The following is a 20,112-nucleotide window of genomic DNA, read 5'->3' as shown; positions in this document are numbered from 1 at the left end:
CCACCTCCGCCCTAATCTCTCCCCCAGGCCATGGGAGGTGCTTGGGGAACACACACAGCCTCCAAGTAGTGAGTCTTTGTCCCCAGGTTGGAACAAAACAGTCTCTACCCTCTGGCACGGTTGATTCAGATGATTTGTTTGGGCCTTTTCTGAAATTAAAAAGGATCGGTGTTTTTTTACTTTCTGTGAATGGGATGAAAGCTCAAATGTTCCGTGTCGGGTAGGGGAAGTCAGACTTGTGTTTCAGTCCTGGACACGATTTCTGCAGGCTCCAGGCACACGTCTCCATGCCCCTCCCTCCAGGTCTTCCATCCCATCAGCCCTGACTGGTCTAGGCTAGAAGAAACCAGGGCTCCTGCTGCTGCCGTTTTCTTTACTTCTTGTCCCTCCATCCTGTCTCCTTCCTGGTTTGAAGCTCCCTGGCAAGGTGTTATTTTGCATAAAGAATATGGTGGATTTATGGGCGCAGTCAGTTTCTGATGAATTTACATTTTAATCTCTGTCCACGCTCTAACTTGGCTTACATGGAGCCGCACAGTTCTTGCACAGAAATGGCGGGGTCCCACTGAAATCATATATAGAGGTGCTGATTACAGGAGGGAGACACTGACCTTGAGCAGCGTTGCTGTGTGGTGATCCAAGCCATGTGCACTCAGCCACGATTGAAACCTTCAGATCTCTCGGGCGTTTCCTGCCTCTGATTATAACTTAGGGTTTGCAGCAAAACTCAAGAGGAAACAGAGCAGACTGTGGTGCCCACTTGATTTCTGCAGGGCAGGTCTAAGCAGAGAAATCTCCACTTTATAGCTCCTCTTTTCTCAGCTGAGATGTAGGTACTTGACATCTAACAAACATTGTACATTTAATTGTTCTGATTGCCTGACTCTTTTGCCCAGAGGGGAAGAGGGGCCTTTTGTTTATGGAGCCAAAGTCAGGCAAAATTATGAGGTAGTTTGTCCGGGAGAGCTCAAACCTCTCCCTGTTTCCCACATTTCTATTTTGGCTTCTCCTGCCTGCTCGTCATACCCTCAAAGGTCTTGTTGCCTTCTACTAAAAATGTCTAAGTAAAGAAAACAAAGCAAAAGAAAAAAGGGAGGGGGGATAAAGTTAATGTTCCATTAAGGGTTTTGGGATGCCTGAGTGGCTCAGTTGGTTAAGTGTCTGCCTTCGGCTCAGGTCATGATCCCAGAGTCCTGGGACCCAGCCTCGCATGGGGCTCCCTGCTCAGCAAGGAGCCTGTTTCTCCCTCTCCCTGCTTGTGTGTGCGTGCTCTCTCTCTCTCTCTCTCTCTGATAAATAAATAAAATATCTAAAATAAATAAATAAATAAAAGTGAAAGGACTAGGTTTTGTTAGTGGGTCACTATTCATAGGATTAATGTGTCTGAAGCCTGGTGGTATCACAGTCACCCCCCCCCCACACCCTCACTCCCCCACCCCCAACCGCATTCACTTGCGGGGAGGGTTGGGGGGACAAATGCTTCTAGTGCAGAGAGGTATTCTGTTGGTATTTGCAAGGAGGGCGGCTGAGCTTCCACAGTTGTGGCTTCTATACTAAGATGCAAGGTCCTAGTTGGTTTTTATCATTCCAGCCACTTACAAACATGTAACTGTTTGAAGAATATGGAAACTGTAACAGTTCTATTTTTGTCCCAGTTAAAAATACTTCAGCATAGACAATGGTATCTCCACCAAGTAGAGATTATAGTGTTTGGTTATTTCATGGTGTTAACTAAATGACCACTACCCCCTTGCTGCCTCTTTAGATTTCTATATTTATCAAAATCCATTTGTTAAAGGAGTACATCAGGAAAGAGCGAGTTATTCCAAGTTTTGCTCACAGGGCTACTGAAAATATAGAGAGGGAAGAGAAGGAAAATGTCACAAGGCAATCTTTCTTTGCATTCGGGCTTTTGTTTGCTGTGATGGATTGAAGATTGGAAGAGCGAGTTGTTGAACAGTCAAGTCAACTGCACAACTTATTTCTGCTTGCCACAGAGTTTCGGGGAGCTGTGTATAATTATTATTAAACATCTCCATTATGGGGGCACCTAGGTTGCTCAGTGGGTTAAAGCCTCTGCCTTCGGCCAGGTCATGATCCCAGGGTCCTGAGATCAAGCCCCGCATGGGGCTCTCAGCTCCGCAGGAAGCCTGCTTCCCCCTCCTCTCTCTCTGCCTACTTTTGATCTTTGTCTGTCAAATAAATAAATAAATAAATCTTTAAAAAAAAAAATCTCCATTATAGTGGGAGCCAAGGTGGCTCAGTTGGTTAGGTACCTGCCTTCAGCTGGGGTCATGATGCCAGGGTCCTGGGATAAAGTCCCACATCACCTTGCTTTGTGCTCCGCGCCCCCCCCCCCCGACAAATAAATAAAATCTTTAGAATAAATAAACAAATAAAATCTTTAAATTTTTTTTTTTTATTATTTTAGGGGTGCCTAGGTGGTTCAGTTGGTTAAGCATCTGGTTTAGTGCAAGTTGTGATCTCAAGAGTCCTGGGATCAAGCCCCACATTAGGCTCCTTGCCCAGTGGGAGTCTGCTTCTCCTTCTCCCTCAGCCTACTGCTCCCCCTACTTGTGCTCTCTCTCTCTGTCAAATAAATAAATAAAATCTTTTTTAAAATTTTTATTATTTTTTTAAAGGTTTTATTTATTTATTTGACAGACAGAGATCATAAGTAGGCAGAGAGTCAGGCAGAGAGAGAGAAGGAAGCGGGCTCCCTACCTAGCAGAGAGCCCGATGCGGGGCTCGATCCCAGGACGCTGGGATCATGACCTGAGCTGAAGGCAGAGGCTTAGCCCACTGAGCCACCCAGGCACCCCAAAAATTTTTATTATTGATTAAAATCTGGTACAGGATGCCTGGATGGCTCAGTTAGTAGAAAGTAAGACTCTTGATCTTGGGGTCACGAGTTTGAGCCACACATTGGCTATAGAGAATGACTTAAATAAATATTTTTTTAAAAAGATTTTATTTATTCATTTGAGAAAGAGAGAACATAAGTAGGGGGAGAGACAGAGGGAGAAGGAGAAGCAGATCCCCAGCTGAGCTGGGACCCTGACATGGGGCTCAATCCCAGGAACCTGAGATCACAACTTGAGCTGAAGGCAGATGTTTAACCATCTGATAAACCCAGGCACCCCTAAATAAATAACTATTAAGGGGCACATGGGTGGCTTAGTTGGTTTAGAGTCCAACTCTTGATTTTGGCTCAGGTCATGCTCTCAGGGCCATGAGATGGAGTCTTGCCTCGGGGTCCAAGCTGGGCATGGAGCCTATGTAGGATTCTCTCTCTCTCTGCCTTCTTCCGTCCCCCACTCCAGATCCCTTGGCTCGTATGTGCTCGCTCTCGCTCTCTCTCTCTCTGAAAATAAATAAATAAATAAATAAGAAGAAAATCAATTAAATGTGGAAAAACATGCAAAAGAAAATAAAAAATGACCTATAATTCCAACAGGATAAGGTGACATTTATGAATATCTTACCTTCTAGCCTTTCTTTCTAAGCATAAATTATTTTTAGACAATTGGGGTCCTGCTGAATATTGTTTTGCATCCTACATTTTTTACTTGATATTAACTCATTAATATTTTTCCATAATTTCAAATAAGATGATTTTTTAAAAGATTTTATGTATTTGACAGAGCGAGATCACAAGTAGGCAGAAAGGCAGGCAGAGAGAGAGGGGGAAGCAGGCTCCCTGCTGAGCAGAGAGGCCAATGTGGGGCTCGATCCCAGGACCCTGAGATCATGACCCGAGCCGAAGGCAAAGGCTTAACCCACTGAGCCACCCAGGTGCCCCAAATAAGATGATTTTAATGTCTACATAATAGAAACATTAAAAACCTATTTTATTTTCTTTTTAAAAAAATCTGTTGGGGCACCTGGGTGGTTCAGTTGGCTAAGCGGCTGCCTTCAGTTCAGGTCATGATCTCAGGGACCTGGGATCGAGTCCCACATTAGGCTCCCTGCTCAGCAGGGAGCCTGCTTCTTCCTCTGTCTGCTGCTCCCCCTGCTTGTGCACTCTCGCTCTCTCTCTCTCTGTCATATGAATAAGTAAAATCCTTTAAAAAAATAAACAAAGATTTGTTTATCTATTTATTTAAGATTTTATTTACTTATTTGACACACAGAGAGAGAATACAAGCAGGGGGAGCTGCAGAGGGAGAGGGAGAAGCAGGCCCCTGGATGAGCAGAGAGCCCCGCATGGGGCTCTATCCCAGGACCCTGAGATTAGGACCAGAGCTGAAGGCAGATGCTTAACCCACACTGAGCCACTCAGGCGCCCCAAGATTTATTTTTCTTTTAGAGACGGAGAGAGAGTGTGTGCTCGCACATGCCTGTGACAGGGGGTGGGGTGGGGGGTGGTGCAGAGGGAGACAGAGAGAGAAAGAGAAACAGAATCCACACTGAGCATGGAGCCCAGCACAGGGCTTGATACCAGGCCCCTGAGATCATGACTGAGCTGAAACCAAGAGTTTAACACTCAACTGACTGAGCCACCAAGATGCCCCCCAAAACCTATTTTTCTTTAAAGATTTTATTTATTTATTTGACAGAGAGAGAGATCACAAGCAGATAGAGAGGCAGGCAGAGGGGGGGGGGAAGCAGGCTCCCTGCTAAGCAGAGACCCCCGATGCGGGACTCGATCCCAGGACCCTCAGACCATTACCTGAGCCAAAGACAGAGGCTCAACCCACTGAGGCACCCAGGCGCACCCCGCCAAAGCCTATTTTAATGTAACTTGCAATGTGGTTAAATATATATATATATATACACACACATATATATGTATATATATATATTTTTTTTAGATTTTATTTATTTGGGACGCCTGGGTGGCTCAGTTGGTTGGACGACTGCTTTCGGCTCAGGTCATGATCTCGGAGTCCTGGGATCGAGTCCCGCATCGGGCTCCCAGCTCCACGGGGAGTCTGCTTCTCCTTCTGACCTTCTCCTCGCTCATGCTCTCTCTCACTGCCTCTCTTTCAAATAAATAAATAAAATCTTTAAAAAAAAAAAGATTTTATTTATTTATTTGACAGAGATCACAAGTATGCAGAGAGGCAGGCAGAGAGAGAGGGAGGCAGGCTCCCCGTGGAGCAGAGACCCCGATGCAGGGCTCGATCCCAGGACTCTGGGATCATGACCCAAGCCGAAGGCAGAGGCCCAACCCACTGAGCCACCCAGGTGCCCTGGTTAAATGTATTTAATGGAGTCAAAATGTATATCTTTTTTTTCCTGTATTTTTTACATCTTCTTTTTAGTTTTCAATCCGCAAAAAGCTGCTTCGACCCAAATTATAAGAAAACCTGAAGGAAAAAAATGAGAAACCATTACAGTGCCTTTTGAAATATAATAAAACAAAGTATTCAAATAATACCAAATGTGCCCCATAAATCAAAGAACAAGGGCAACATGGGAATTAGGCTGAACGTTAATTCTCTTTTTTACATTAAAGTGTCAGAGTAATCAAATAGTTAAAAATGACACTCCATAATTAAAGTCTAAAGATAGTAGTCCTATAGTTAGGGCCTTCCCATATGCCAGTATTGCTCCAGCAAACATGAGCATACTTTTAAAACATTTATGGATACTGTTTTAAATTAACTTTTTTTTCCCATAAAGAAAAACTGTTCAGGGCTTGCCCTTTAACAATGCATTCTGTGACTAATTGATGAACATGAATTTATTAGCTCAATTCTTCTCTATAGGAAGGAATTGGGTCAAGACAGCAAAATATTCTCAATAATCACTCTGTCCTGGGGTGCCTGGGTGGCTCAGCGGGTTAAGCCTCTGCCTTCAACTCAGGTCATGATCTCAAGGTCCTGGGATCAAGCCCAGCACCGGGCTCTCTGCTCAGTGGGGAATGTGCTTCTCCCCTCTCTCTCTGCCTGCCTCTCTGCCTACTTGGGATCTCTCTCTCTCTCTCTCTCTGTCAAATAAATAAATAAAATCTTAAAAAAATAATAATCACTCTGTCCCATCATGATTATTTTGTAGACATAGCCCATAAGCCTGACTTTCAAATAAAGTAGAAGGGACACCCTTGATTTCCTAGTAATGAAAAGGAAGACAGAGGGACACACACACGCACAGTGCCTAAATGCATAGTATCTTTTTTTTTTTTTAAGATTGTATTTATTTATTTGACAGAGAGAGAGAGAGAGAGAGAGATCCCAAGTAGGCAGAGAGGCAGGCAGAGACAGAGAGAGGGGGAAGCAGGCGCTCCACTCATCAGGGAGCCCAATGCGGGGCTTGATCCCAGACCCCTAGTATCATGACCTGAGCCAAAGGCAGAGGCTTAAACCACTGAGACACCCAGGCGTCCCAAAAAACCAAAATCTTTAAATAAAAAAGGTTGAGGGGCGCCTCAGGTCTTGATCTCAGGGTCCTAGGATTGAGCCCTGCATTGGGGGGGGGGTGTCTCTGCTCAACAGGGAGCCTGCTTCCCCCCTCCCTTGCCTGCCTCTCTGCCTACTTGTGATTTCTCTCTCTGTCAAATAAATAAATAAAATCTTTTTTTTTTAAAGTTGATCTAATATGTATACTATTTAACCACAGTGCTGTAGTAACAGCTAAAATATTATGAATTCTAATCTCATCTCTTGATGTTAATTTCCTCTGTAGTCTGTATAAAATAGTTGAGCTGGCTGATAGGAAATCTGAGTCCCAGTTTTGGTTCAACTGCGATCATAGACACATCATTTCACGTCTCCCAGACTCAGTTTCTCATCTGTGAAGTGTCAGTAATTACAGAGCCTTTAGGTGAAGCTGAGATAACTATGTGAGAAAGTGCCCTAAGCATTTAAAAAGCATGGCCTGAGATACACCATGCTGTTATTATTATCCTCCTGTTATTTAGAAATGCGGCAATTAACTGAAATACCACTCAATGACATAGCAAAGCTTTATCTTTGAGATTTTTAAATAGCTTTGAAGATGAAAGGATGTTGAGAGGTTTCTTCATAGGAGCTCAGATCCCAACTGAATTTGTTTTTAAATAGTGTAAGGGTTTGATGACTGTATTTCAGTAGGATTACTAAAAATAGAGATCTTATGCTTCTTTAAAAAATGTTTTATTTTGAAACATAACCTGAGAACAAATTGTATAATGAATCCCCATGTCCCCATCACTAACAGTTAGCAGTTGTCAAGATTTTGCCATCCTTATTTTATCCATTCTTTTTCTTTCTCTTGCTCAAGCAATTCCCAGACATAGGTCATTTTATCCATACATACTTCAAAATATATTTCGTTCGTTCTTTTTTTTTTTAAAAGGATTTTTAATTTATTTATTTAACACAGAGAGACACAGAGAGAGAGGGAACACAAGCGGGGGATCAGGGGGCGGCAGGCAGAGGGAGAAGCAAGCTTCCTCCTGAGCAGGAAGCCCAATGTGGGACTTGATTCCAGGACCCTGGGATCACGACCTGAGCCAAAGTCAGGAGGATCTCCACAACTGAGCCACCCACGCACTCCTTACAGTAGTTTTTTTTTTTAAATATTTTATTTATTTATTTGACAGAGATCACAAGTAGGGAGAGAGACAGGCAGAGAGAAAGGGGAAGCAGGATGCCTGCTGAACAGAGACCCTGATGTGGGGCTTTATCCCAGGACCCTGAAATCATGACCTGAGCCGAAGGCTGAGGCTTAAGGCACTGAGCCACCCAGGCACCCCCCCAACCCCCCCACCCCCCCCACCCCCCTCCCCCCCCCCCCCCCCCCACCCCGCTTACAGTAGTTTTAACTTCCGGTTTTATTATGAGTGTGACTGAAATTCTTGTTGCTGTTATTGTTGTTGTGTTAGGGCTCTTTTCCTCATTTTTCTGTGAACTTTATGACCTTATCTTTTGCCCATTTTTCAATTGAGTTACTGCTCTTCTTGATGTTTTAGAGTTAAGAGTCTATGGACTATGGGTATTTGCGGTCTGTGAAAAAATTCACAAAGATCTTTTCTTGGTTTGTTAATTACATTTCCCCTCTTTTAAAAATCAGAGCAAGGGGGCGCCTGGGTGGCTCAGTGGGTTAAGCCGCTGCCTTCGGCTCGGGTCATGATCTCAGGGTCCTGGGATCGAGCCCCGCATCGGGCTCTCTGCTCAGCAGGGGGCCTGCTTCCTCCTCTCTCTCTCTGCCTCCCTCTCTGCCTGCTTGTGATCTCTGTCTGTCAAATAAATAAATAAAATCTTAAAAAAAAAAAAAAAAAAATCAGAGCAGGGGCGCCTGGGTTGCTCAGTGGGTTAAGCCTCTGGCTTCGGTTCAGGTCATGACCTCAGGGTCCTGAGATCAAGCCCGGCATCGGGCTCTCTGCTCAGCGGGGAGCCTGCTTCCCCCCCCCCCCCCCCCCCCCCCCCGCCTCTCTGCCTACTTGTGATCGTTCTTTCTCTGTCAAATAAATAAATAAAATCTTTAAAGAAAAATGAGAGCATAATTTATACACAGTAGAACTCACCCTTTTTAGAGCATAGTCCAATGAGTTTTAACAAATGAATACCATTGTATAACCCACCACAATCGCAATCAAGATTTAGAACTGTTCCTGTCATTTGCTTTCCCTCCACCTATCGTATTCTGTTTTGTCATGATTTTGTACTTTTTCTTAGCTACTATAAGCATGACTTAATGTAAACAGTTTCTTTCAACAAATATTTCATAATTCCCTTCTGGGTTTTGAACAAACATTATAAAGCCTAAATACATATTCTACCTGGGGAGGTGAGGACACATATAACCAATAAAATGCATTTGTTTCTGTTAAAGGAACTTCTACTTCAAAGTTACAGGTTTCTTCTCTTTTTTCAAAAAAATACTTCATTTATTTATTTGAGGGAGATAGAATAATAGAGCGTGCACAAGAGCAGGGGCGGAGGAAGAGGGAGAAGCCAACTCCCCTGCTGTTAGGGGAGCCCCAGGCACTCCCTCACCCCGGGATTATAACCTGAGCCAAAAAGGTAGATGCTAAGCAACTGAGCCACTCAGGTGCCCCCAAAAGGTGCAAGTTTCTTTAGCAAAGGTGAATAGGATTGCTCTTTTATATTTGTGGAATTATGGGGCAAGTAGTAAGCTGATGGTACCTCCAGCATGGTACTGAAGGGGATCAGGCTACGCCACTCCAGAATATGCCCCTTTGGCCAAGACTTTTTTGAGCTGAAGGCAACTGAGCACCAGCCAACTGTGGGGGTGGGGTGGGCAACTCTAAAACCAGTGTATAAATTTCCCTTTTGTAAAGGACATTTACATTTATAAAGGCCATTTTCATTTGTAAAGTTGTCTTCCTCTCCCTTTCTAGAAAGAGAATGGCTCCTGTAACAGCTTTTATCACCTGAGATGACTGGAGTCTGCTTAACAAACCTTGTAAACAACCCTGATTTACCAGACGTTTCCTAGTCACCTCCCTACAGCCCACACCCTCCATCTCCACCCTGATTTAAAGATACAGAAGTGCTGGGTCTATCAGGCTCCCTGGGTTCGCACTCCTCTTCTGTAAAGCTTCCATATGCATATGCAGTGGACCCTTTTCTCCTGTTAACCTATCTTTTGTCAATTTAAACTGTAGGGCCCCAGATACTGCACCTCAGACGGTGGAGGAAAAAGTTTCTTGGTTTCTCCACTGCCCATATCCCTTGAATGCTTTGAGTTTAGTGGAAGATTGAATTTTGCTTCATTGTTTTCAACAACAACAGTCAGTGACAGCAAAGTTCAAGGATTTGGAGTTAGGTTTCCCAATGCTCAGCCCGTGCTCAACCTCTGTGCAGCGAGTCCCTCAGAAAACCACAGGAAGTTTCTCAAGAGGTGGGCAAGCTTGTTTGTCTGCTCCTCGCGGGTTGGGGTTACAACACAGCCCCCCCCATCCCCAACACTCTCTTCTCCAGGTCATCTCACTAGTACTTCCCCAATTCTTAGCAGATAAAGTCTTGAACTCCTTAGCTTCTTTTTCAAAACCTTGGCCCTCACCTCTCTGGTCAACTTTCCTCAACCTCAGTTGTTTGATTCAGCCTGAGAACAGGCTGTGCCTACGGAGTTTTTACAGGAGAACTTTACTCTCGTATCAACTTCATATTCTCTCTACCCACCTCCTTTAGTACTCACCAAATCTCTTCTCACTTCATCTTTGGTTTGTATTTTGATGCATTCTTCGTAAATTTATTGATTTCCCGAGTGTGTCATGTTCATGTAATTGTTCTGGTGGATGTAAGGGAAATGACAAGCGTTTAGAGGGCAACAAATCTACCTGACACTTAGCTTTGTACCTTACCGGCTTCTGTAGTGCTATGCACATAGTGAGGTCTGTGGATAAATACCATTTATTTATTTATTTAAGATTTTATTTATTTATTTGACAGAGAAGGAGAGAGAGAGATCACAAGTAGGCAGAGAGGCCGGCAGAGAGAGAGGGGGAAGCAGGCTCCCCACTGAGCAGAGAGCCCAGTGTGGGGCTCGATCCCAGGACCCTGAAATTGTGACTTGATCCAAAGGCAGAGGCTTAGCCCACTGAGCCACCCAAGCACCCCCCCCTTTTTAAAAAATATTTTATTCATTAGAGAGAATGAGAGAGAGAGAGAGCACAGGAGCCGGATGAGGGGCAGAGGGAGAAGCAGACTTCCCACTGAGCAGGGAGCCTGATGTAGGACTTTGTCCCAGGAATCCAGGGTGGTGAACTGAGCCGAAGGCAGATGCTATAACTGAGCCACCCAGGCGCCCCTGAATGAAATACTTAATGTAATGAAGAAAATGGAGGTTGCTGAGCACAGAAGAGAGCAGGGGAGCCTTAGTGCTCCTGCAGCAATCTCTCTCCATCAGCAATTGTTCTCCTCTTCCATGTGGACAATTCTTAGAGCCTAGTTCAACTGCCCCTCAGGCATCCTCCGTAGAAACTCTGAGGCCACCATTAGGTTTCTATTTGTATTTATTAAGAAGGGGGGCACCTCGGTGGCTCAGTGTTGGTTAAAGCCTCTGCCTTCGGCTCAGGTCATGATCTCAGGGTCCTGGGATCGAGCCCCGTACCGGGCTCTCTGCTCAGCAGGGAGCCTGCTTTCCTTCCTCTCTCTGCCTGCCTCTCTGTCTACTTGTGTTCTCTGTGAAATAAATTAAAAAAAAAAAAAAAAAGAATCATTATCTCCCTGGAATGTCTTTCCTGCACAAAAAAGCATTTCTTTATATCTAAAGCTGCAGTCTTATGAGACACAGATTTCAAAGTCGGATACCTTAGGCTCTGGGTATAGGTACTTCTTATTAAAAAGGAGTCGTCAGATTTCTGTCTTGTATTTGATAAATTGTCCATATTTAGCCACAGAACACTTTTTATTTCTTCATTCCTTCCTCCACCTCCCAACCTCCCGAGATTAATGAAATCTCAAGGAAAACTGGCAAAAACGGGCACCTGGGTGGCTCAGTCAGTTAAGTGCCTGCGTTTGGCTCAGGTCATGATCTCCAGGTCCTGGGATCCAGCCCCATGTCAGGCTCCCAGCTCAGTGGGGAGTCTGCTTCTCCCTCTCCCTCCACCTCTTCCCCTGCTTGTGCTCTCTCTCTCACAAATGAATAAATAAAATCTTTATTTATTTATTTATTAAGATTTTATTTATTTGACAGAGATCACAAGTAAGCAGAGAGGCAGAGAGAGAGAGAGAGAGAGGGAGAGGCAGGCTCCCTGCCGAGCAGAGAGCCTGATGCGGGACTCCATCTCAGGACCCCGAGATCATGACCCGAGGTGTAGGCAGAAGCTCAACCCACTGAGCCACCTAGGGGCCCCATAAATAAAATCTTTATAAAATTTGCTAAAAAAAAGTCTTTTTATTCTTCATAAGTTATGTTGGGTCCCCCCAAATTGGGTACCCCAATAATGGGTCCGTGATTAAAGGAGCAGGACTGATACAAAGCGAAGGTCAATCAAAGCTTTCTTTCGCGCCAAGAATCAGGAATCCTACCGACCGTCAAACAGACCAATTGGGGACTCTCCTCCAGAGAGGACGACCCCTCCCTGCTTTCCAGACTAACTTTTATAGAGCAAAGGCCATGTGGTTGGGCCTGGCCACACACAGGTGGCCAATGAGATTGTAACACACACAGGAAACTCCACAGTGATGCTAGGTGACCAATTGAATTACAATTTACCCTAGTAGACATTTGAACCAGCCTATCACACCTTGGTTAGGATTGGCGCCAAAAGGCTCCCAAAGGGCAGGGGCCCATACACCTTGGTAGCTAGGACACAGTATGTGCCCCCCACTGATTGAATACCTCTACCTGGCCTGACCCATCCTTGTACTTGGACTTTGTTACCTGGTACTGGTTTCCCGGACTTGCTTTTATTTTTATTTTATTTTATTTTATTTTATTTTATTTTATTTTATTTTTTTAAAGATTTTATTTATTTATTTTGACAGACAGAGATCATAAGCAGGCAGAGAGGCAGGCAGAGAGAGGAGAAAGCAGGCTCCCTGCTGAGCAGAGAGCCCGATGCGGGGCTCGATCCCAGGATCCTGGGACCATAACCTGAGCCAAAGGCAGAGGCTTTTAACCCACTGAGCCACCCAGGCGCACCTCCCGGACTTGCTTTTAAATAAGTTCCCCTGGGGGGGGGGCGGGTAAGGTCAATTTAAGTTGTACAGCAAAATGGCTGTAAAAATGGGGTGGGGCTGCTCTGGCTGAATAGACCTTTACAGTTACAAAATGAACATGTCTGTAGAAGAGACATCACTTGACCAGAGCTATCCCAGTAGTGGAATGTGACTCTTCCTCCTGAGGACAATATTGATCTCTCAGGCACAGGCTCTGTTTTTAGATGCCCTGGCAACAGGTCATGCCCATGGGAACCTGCCATAATCATGGTGTCTGGTACAGTCGGTGGCACATCGACTCTTAATCTCAGGGTCATGAGTTCAAGCCCCACACTGGGGGTAGAGAGGACTTAAAAAAAAGAAAATCTGGGTGCCTGGGTGGCTCAGTGGGTTAAATAAGCCACTGCCTTTGGCTCAGGTCATGGTCCCAGGGTCCTGGGATCGAGCCCCACATTGGGCTCGCTGCCCGAAGGGGAGCCTGCTTCCTCCTCTCTCTCTGCCTGCCTCTGCCTACTTGTGATCTCTCTCTGTCAAATAAATAAATAAAATACTAAAAAAAAGAGAGAGAGAGAGAGAAAGAAAATCTCGGTGCTTGGGTAGCTCAGTCGGTTAAGCAGCTGCATTTGGCTCAGGTCACGATCCTAGGGTTCTGGGATTGAGCCCCACATCAGGCTCCCTGCTCAAGTGGGAAGCCTGCTTCTCCTTCTGCCTGCCACTCCCCCTGCTTGTGTTCCCTCTCTCTCTGTGTCTCTCTCTGTCAAATAAATAAATAAATAAAATCTTTAAAAAAAAAATCTTAAAAAGAAAATAATGGTGACTTACTCGATGGCAAAATGAATGCAGGTTCTCCCTCCTTGTATCCAAAATAAGGCATTGAGAGCTAAATCCTCTCTCATTTCGAACTTCAAATAGCACATCTCTCTCACAACAATATATTCTATTAAAATTAATTCACTGCAAATTATTTCTGACTGACAGAAACCTGATTTTTCTCTGAGATGGTCTGACTCTACTTCCCTTCTAGGCTGGTTGAGCACAGAAGGCAGTGTCAGCTATGGTTAGGCAGGCGAATTTAGGACCTATGGCAGCTTCACCATGTGGTAGCTGTAAAGGGTACTGCCTGCTTCTCTTTCATGAGGGGAGAATGAAAGCTGTTGTGAGAAGTCAGTGAGTGAACTCAGACCAAGCCCTCAGGATCTAGCACATAGGAACTCAGTAAATGGTCAATGAATTTTATTATCACTTTTTTCCTTATTGAGGGATCTTCTTTAGAAATAAGGTCTTAGAAATTAAAAACCACAACACCCAGTTGCTTCAGTTTTTGTCCTAGAGGATTTCTTTCATTGCATATGAATAAACTAGTACTTTAAAGGCAAACAAAGTGTGTTTACTCAGTTAAATTCCCAATTATTTGAGGAACAACCCACCAAATTAAGTTTCAGTTTCAAGTGCCCTTTGAAAGTCCTGTATGTTTGCCAAAATGATTCACTGTTAGTGTTTTCTTTGGGAAGAGAGGCAGAGGGGGAGGAAGAGAGAGAACCCAAGCCGATTCCATGCTGAGTGCACTGCTTGATGTGGGGCGCAGATCCCAGGACCCTGAGATCATGACCTGAGCCAACTTCAAGAGTCAGTCACTTAACCCACTGAGCCACCCAGGCATCCCAAAATGTAATTATTTTTTAAAGAATGTAATTATTTGGAAAATTGCAGTTTTTTCTATGTCCTTTGGTTTTATTTTGCTATTATAAAATTGAGAAGTATTTGAAGCATATAAAAAATATGGACAATACTGCAACAAAAAAATGTTTCCAATGCCCACATAAAATACACATTAACATTTTGTCATATTTGTTTTCATCCTTTTTTTTTTTAACAAAATAAGATGCCATAGCTCCAGTTAGAAATTGCTCCCCATTCTTCTTCCACTTTCTCTCCCAAATTTGGGGTGGAGTCCTCCCATCTCTGTCTTCTGTTTTTTCATCTTTGAATGGAGACAGTCAATTATCACTTAATGAGAATGTTAAGGTCAAGGGCTTTGAGGGTCTGAGATATTAGGTAACATGATTAAGTATCAGAATGATGAAGGACTTTTTCATCAGATAGGTGCTTTTCCTTGGCCAGTTCTTATCAGAGTAATGAGGGGATGCAGAAGCCTAAGATGAAATCTACTTGGACACCAAATGTGTGGTTACCCCCACTTTCCAGATGTGGAACTGAGCCTTAACCAGGTTAGACAAGTTGCTATGGGTCACACCATGTTCACCTGCATTTCAACATAGTGGTCTGATTTTCTTTTTAATGTAAGCTCTAGGGGCGCCTGGGTGGCTCAGATGGTTGGGCCTCTGCCTTCAGCTTGGGTCATGATCCCAGGGATTGAGCCCCACATCGGGCTCTCTGCTCAGTGGGGAGCCTGCTTCCTCCTCTTTCTCTGCCTGTCTCTCTGCCTACTTGTGATCTATCTGTCAAATAAATAAATAAAATCTTAAAAAAAAAAAATAGGGGTGCCTGGGTGGCTCAGTGGGTTAAGCCTCTGCCTTCGGTTCAGGTCAGGTCATGATCTCAGGGTCCTGGGATCAAGCCCCCAATCAGGCTCTCTGCTCAGCAGGGAGCCTGTTTCCTCCTCTCTCTCTGCCTGCCTCTCTGCCTACTTGTGATCTCTGTCTGTCAAATAAATAAATAAAATCTCTCTAAAAAAAAAAAAAAGTAAGCTATATGCTAAATATGGTGGTTGAACTCAGGACTCTAAGATCAGGAGTCACATGCTCTGCCCTCTAACCCAGCAAGGCATCCCTAGCAGTGTCTAAGCCCCCATCTTTAACCGGGAAACACACTGTCTTCTAGATATTACAATGGTTATTTCTGTTGCTGTCATGAACAAAATGGAAGTAACCAGAGTAGTTGTTGATGCCACAGGCACTGTTTCTGACAAAGCAGAGGAGACACTAACCGCCCAGTGCATATTTTCTAAGTACCGGCCTTGAAGTAACCAACTCCTATCATCTTTATCACAGAAATTTTGAGAGAAATTTTGGCACATTTATTTTCTTCTTTAAGTCCATTCTTTTTACAGATTTTATTTATTTATTTGACAGAGAGAAAAATCACAAGTAGGCAGAGAGGCAGGCCCGGGCCCACTGAGCAGAGAGCCCGATTGGGGGCTCGATCCCAGGACCCTGAGACCATGACCTGAGCCGAAGGCAGAGGCTTAACCCACTGAGGCACCCAGGTGCCCCTTGAGTCTCTTTTCAAGGTGAGGAAACTTTTTCCAAAAGCCTCACAAGCCAACTTTCCATTAGGTCTCAGTGTCTTTTTTTTTTTTTTTTTTTTAAGATTTTATTTATTTATTTGACAGACAGAGATCACAGGTAGGTAGAGAGGCAGGCAGAGAGAGAGGAAGGGAAGACAGGGCTCCATCCCAGGGTCCTGGAAGGCAGAGGCACCTGAGCCACCCAGGTACCCCAGGTCTCAATGTCTTAACTGCTATGAGACCAGCTCACTCCTAAAGCAATCCCCAGCAGGTGTCATGGGACCACTGCAACTGAGTGCAATCAGGCTTTACTTCTGACCTGGGATTGGCCCTCCTTCCTTGAGAGGGGAGGATTTCTGAACTAGAGTCCTTGTTTGATTAACAAGGAAGTGGGTGATGGGGGTTGAATATGCAACAGGGTCGAATATTTTCGATATTCGATATCGATAATGTTTGCTTGGCCCTATTCTATGCCAAGGGGCTGTTTACAGTGATTCTCTTGCTTGGTTCTTACAGAAAGTTAAGAGAGTAAAATGGAACATTGTTTTCTGTTGTTGTGTTTGTTTTAAGATTTTATTTATTTACTTGAGAGAGAGAGAGCAAGTGAGAGAGGGAGAATGAGCAGGGTAGAGAGGGAGAGGTAGAAGCCGACTCCCTACTGAGCAGGGAGCCCCTTGTGGGACTTGATCCCAGGAACGCAGAGTCATGACCTGAGCCAAAGACAGAGGCTTACTGAACCACCCAGAAGCCCTAAAATGGAACATTGTTATTCCTAGTTTACTCGTGATGAACCTGAGGCACAGATAAGCTAATTAAATTGTTAAAGGTCAAAGAAGAGTTAAGTGACAATGTTATCATTCACACTCAGGTTGGCCTGACTTCCAAGTCCACATTTTTCTATATGATATAGGCATCAAAGTAACTTACTGGTCAGTGAGATCTTTATGATAAATCTCCCTGATAAATTGTCTTTTTTTTTTTCTTTTTAATAAATTGTCTTAGTTCTTACCACATGTTAAGAATATTACCTATAGGGACGCCTGGGTGGCTCGGTTGGTTGAGCGGCTGCCTTCGGCTCGGGTCGTGGTCCCGGCGTCCTGGGATCGAGTCCCGCGTCGGGCTCCTTGCTCGGCGGGGAGCCTGCTTCTTCCTCTGCCTCTGCCTGCCATTCTGTCTGCCTGTGCTTGCTCTCTCTCCCTCTCTCTCTCTCTGACAAATAAATAAATGAAATCTTTAAAAAAAAAAAAAAAAAAAAGAATATTACCTATAGGGGCGCCTGGGTGGCTCAGTGGGTTAAGCCTCTGCCTTTGGCTTGGGTCATGATCTCAGGGTCCTGGGATCAAGCTCTGCATCAGGCTCTCTACTCAGCAGGGAGCCTGCTTCCCTCTCTCTGCCTGCCTCTCTGCCTGCTTGTGATTGCTGTCTGTCAAATAAATAAATAAAATCTAAAAAAAAAAAATGAATTCAGGGTTCTGGGATTGAGCCTAGTGTCAGGCTCCCTGCTCAGCAGGGAGTCTGCTTCCCCTCTCTCTCTGCCCCTCCTCCTGCTCCTGCTTGCTCTCTCTCTCCCTTTCTCTCAAATAAATAAAGAAAATCTTAAAAAAACAAAAACACTTGCCAATTTCAGGGACACCTGCTGGTTCAGTGGGTAGAACAAGAGATTATTGATCTCAGGGTCCTGAGTCATGAGTTCAAGCACTGCATGGGGCATAGAGCTTTTTTAAAATAAGAAAAGAAAAATACCAACCCTCTCTCCCTGACCTTGACAATTTCTCTTTCTTTCTTTCTTTCTTTCTTTCTTTCTTTCTTTTTTTTTTTTAAAGATTTTATATATTTGAGAGAGAGAGAGCACAAGCAGGAGGAGTGGCAGAGGGACAGAGAGAAGCAGATTCCCTACTGAGTGGGGAACCTGACACTGGGCTGGATCCCAGGACCCTGGGATCATGACCTGAACCAAAGTCAGATGCTTAACCCAGCCACCCAGGCACCTTGTAAGATCTTGACAATTTCATGGGTGGAAAAATGTACCTTGTTTTCATTTGCTTGAGTTTTCATAAGTCTTAACACTCTATTCTCTACCCAGCAACCAAGGGAGTCCTTTAAAAAAAGTCAAGGGGCGCCTGGGTGGCTCAGTGGGTTAAGCCTCTGCCTTCCCTTCCGCTCAGGTCATGATCTCAGGGTCCTGGGATCGAGCCCCACATCAGGCTCTCTGCTCAGCAGGGAGCCTGCTTCCCCCCCATCTCTGCCTCTCTGCCTACTTGTGGTCTCTGTCAAATAAATAAATAAAATCTTAAAAAAAAAAAAAAGTAAGTCAAATCATGCCATTCATTTGCTTAAAATCTCCAGTCATCATTCATCTCAGAGTAAAAAAAATAAAATCAAAGCCCCTATAAGTACTCTTATGGCATTATAGGAACTCTAAGCTTTCTCCCTGTTACCCTTTGTACTGAAATTCCTACAACTTTCTCTTCCAGTTGCCTGCTGAGACACACTGGCTTCTTTGCTCTTATTCAAATATGCCAGCGCATTCCCACCTCAGGAACTTTGCACTTGCTGTTCTCTTTGTTCTCTTTGCCTTTCCCCAAGGATATCTACACGGCCAGTTCCCTTATTTTTTATATGTCTTTGCTGAAAGTGACTTTCTCAGTGAGAGCTTAAATAGCAAATCTATATAAAACATTCTTTATCTTTTGGGCGCCTGGGTGGCTCAGTTGGTTAAGTGACTGCCTTCCACTCAGGTCATGATCTCAGGGTCCTGGGATGGAGTCCTGCATCAGGCTCTCTGCTCAGCAGGGAGTCTGCTTCTCCCTCTGACCCTCCCCTTCTTGCACTCTTTCTCTCTCACTCTCTCTCTCTCTCAAATAAATAAAATGCCAAAACAAAAAACCTTCATCTTTGTTCATGATTTATGTGAGAGTACTCATTACCTTCAAATACACTGTAAAACTGTCCTCTTTGTTTTGCCTTTCTCCCTCTAACCTACACTAAAACATATGCTCTACTAGGACAAACATTTTTGTCTGTTTTGTCCAGTGATGTAGCCTTTGTGTTGAAGTCAGTGTTTGGCCAGATAGTATGTGCTCTTTAAATATCTGTTGCTAGGTGAACAATTTATTATTTTTATTTTAAGATTTTATTTATTTATATAGGTACTTGGGTGGCTCAGTTGGTTAAGCATCTGCCTTTGGCTCAGGTTATGGTCCTAGGGTCATAACATAGAGTCCTGCATCCAGCTCCCTGCTCAGTAGGGAGTGTTTCTCCCTCTGCCCTTCTTCCCTTCTCATGATCGCTCGCTCTCAAATAAATAAATAAAATCAAGAGACTGGTGTGAGAGCACAAGAGAGGGGGGAAGGGGGACGGGGTGGGGAGGAAGTGCCAGAGGGAGAGCAACAAACAGATTTCCCACTGAGCAGGAAGGCCGATGAGGGGGCTTGATCTCAAGACCCCAAGGCCCTGGCATCATGATCTGAGCCAAAGGTAGACACTTAACAGACTGAGCAACCCAGGAGCCCCTACTGAGTGAAAATTTTAATGTACAAAAGACTGATAAGTTATTTGTATTTTTCCTTTTATAAACTGATTGTCATGTCCTTTGCTTATTTTTCTATTGTTCAAAGTTTTTATTGATTTGTATGAATCTTTTATGTTGTAAAGATAGCAGTTGTATGGCAAATATTTCCCTTATTTTTTTCCCCTGTTTTTACCATTATGTGTGTTAAAAATATTTAAAATTTATGCAAATTTACAAATCTTTTCCTTTGTGATTTTGTGCTTTATTAGGACAAGTTTACAAAAGAAAAATTTTACCTTTAACTATATTTAGTTAGGGGTGCCTGGGTGGCTCAGTTGTTAAGCGTCCACCTTCAGCTCAGGTCATGATCCCAGGGCCCTGGGATCAAATCCCGCAATGGGTGCCCAGCTCAGCAGGTAGCCTGCTTCTCTGTCATTCACTCCCCCTGCTTGTGTTCCCTCTCTCACTGTGTCTCTCTCTGTCAAAGAGGTAAATAAAATCTTTGGGAAGAAGAAAAAAAAAAAAAAAGGAAGTATAAAAGCTAAAAAAAAAGAATACTATCAGAAAAATTTAGAAATAGGATTATTATGCTGCTTTTAAAAAACAAAATACCAATTCTTCTTCCTTCCTTCTTTACTTTTTGTTGCTTAAAAGCACTTCTACTGGGGTGCCTGGGTGGCTCAGTGGATTAAGCCACTGCCTTCGGCTCAGGTCATGATCTCAGAGTCCTGGGATCAAGCCCTGCATCGGGCTCTCTGCTCTCTCGGGGAGCCTGCTTCCTCCTCTCTCTCTGCCTG

This window comes from Enhydra lutris, unplaced genomic scaffold, assembly GCF_002288905.1.
Source record: "Enhydra lutris kenyoni isolate GAN:26980312 unplaced genomic scaffold, ASM228890v2 scaffoldscaffold7, whole genome shotgun sequence".
NCBI lineage: Eukaryota > Metazoa > Chordata > Mammalia > Carnivora > Mustelidae > Enhydra > Enhydra lutris.
Note: the sequence above shows the minus strand (reverse complement) of the source record.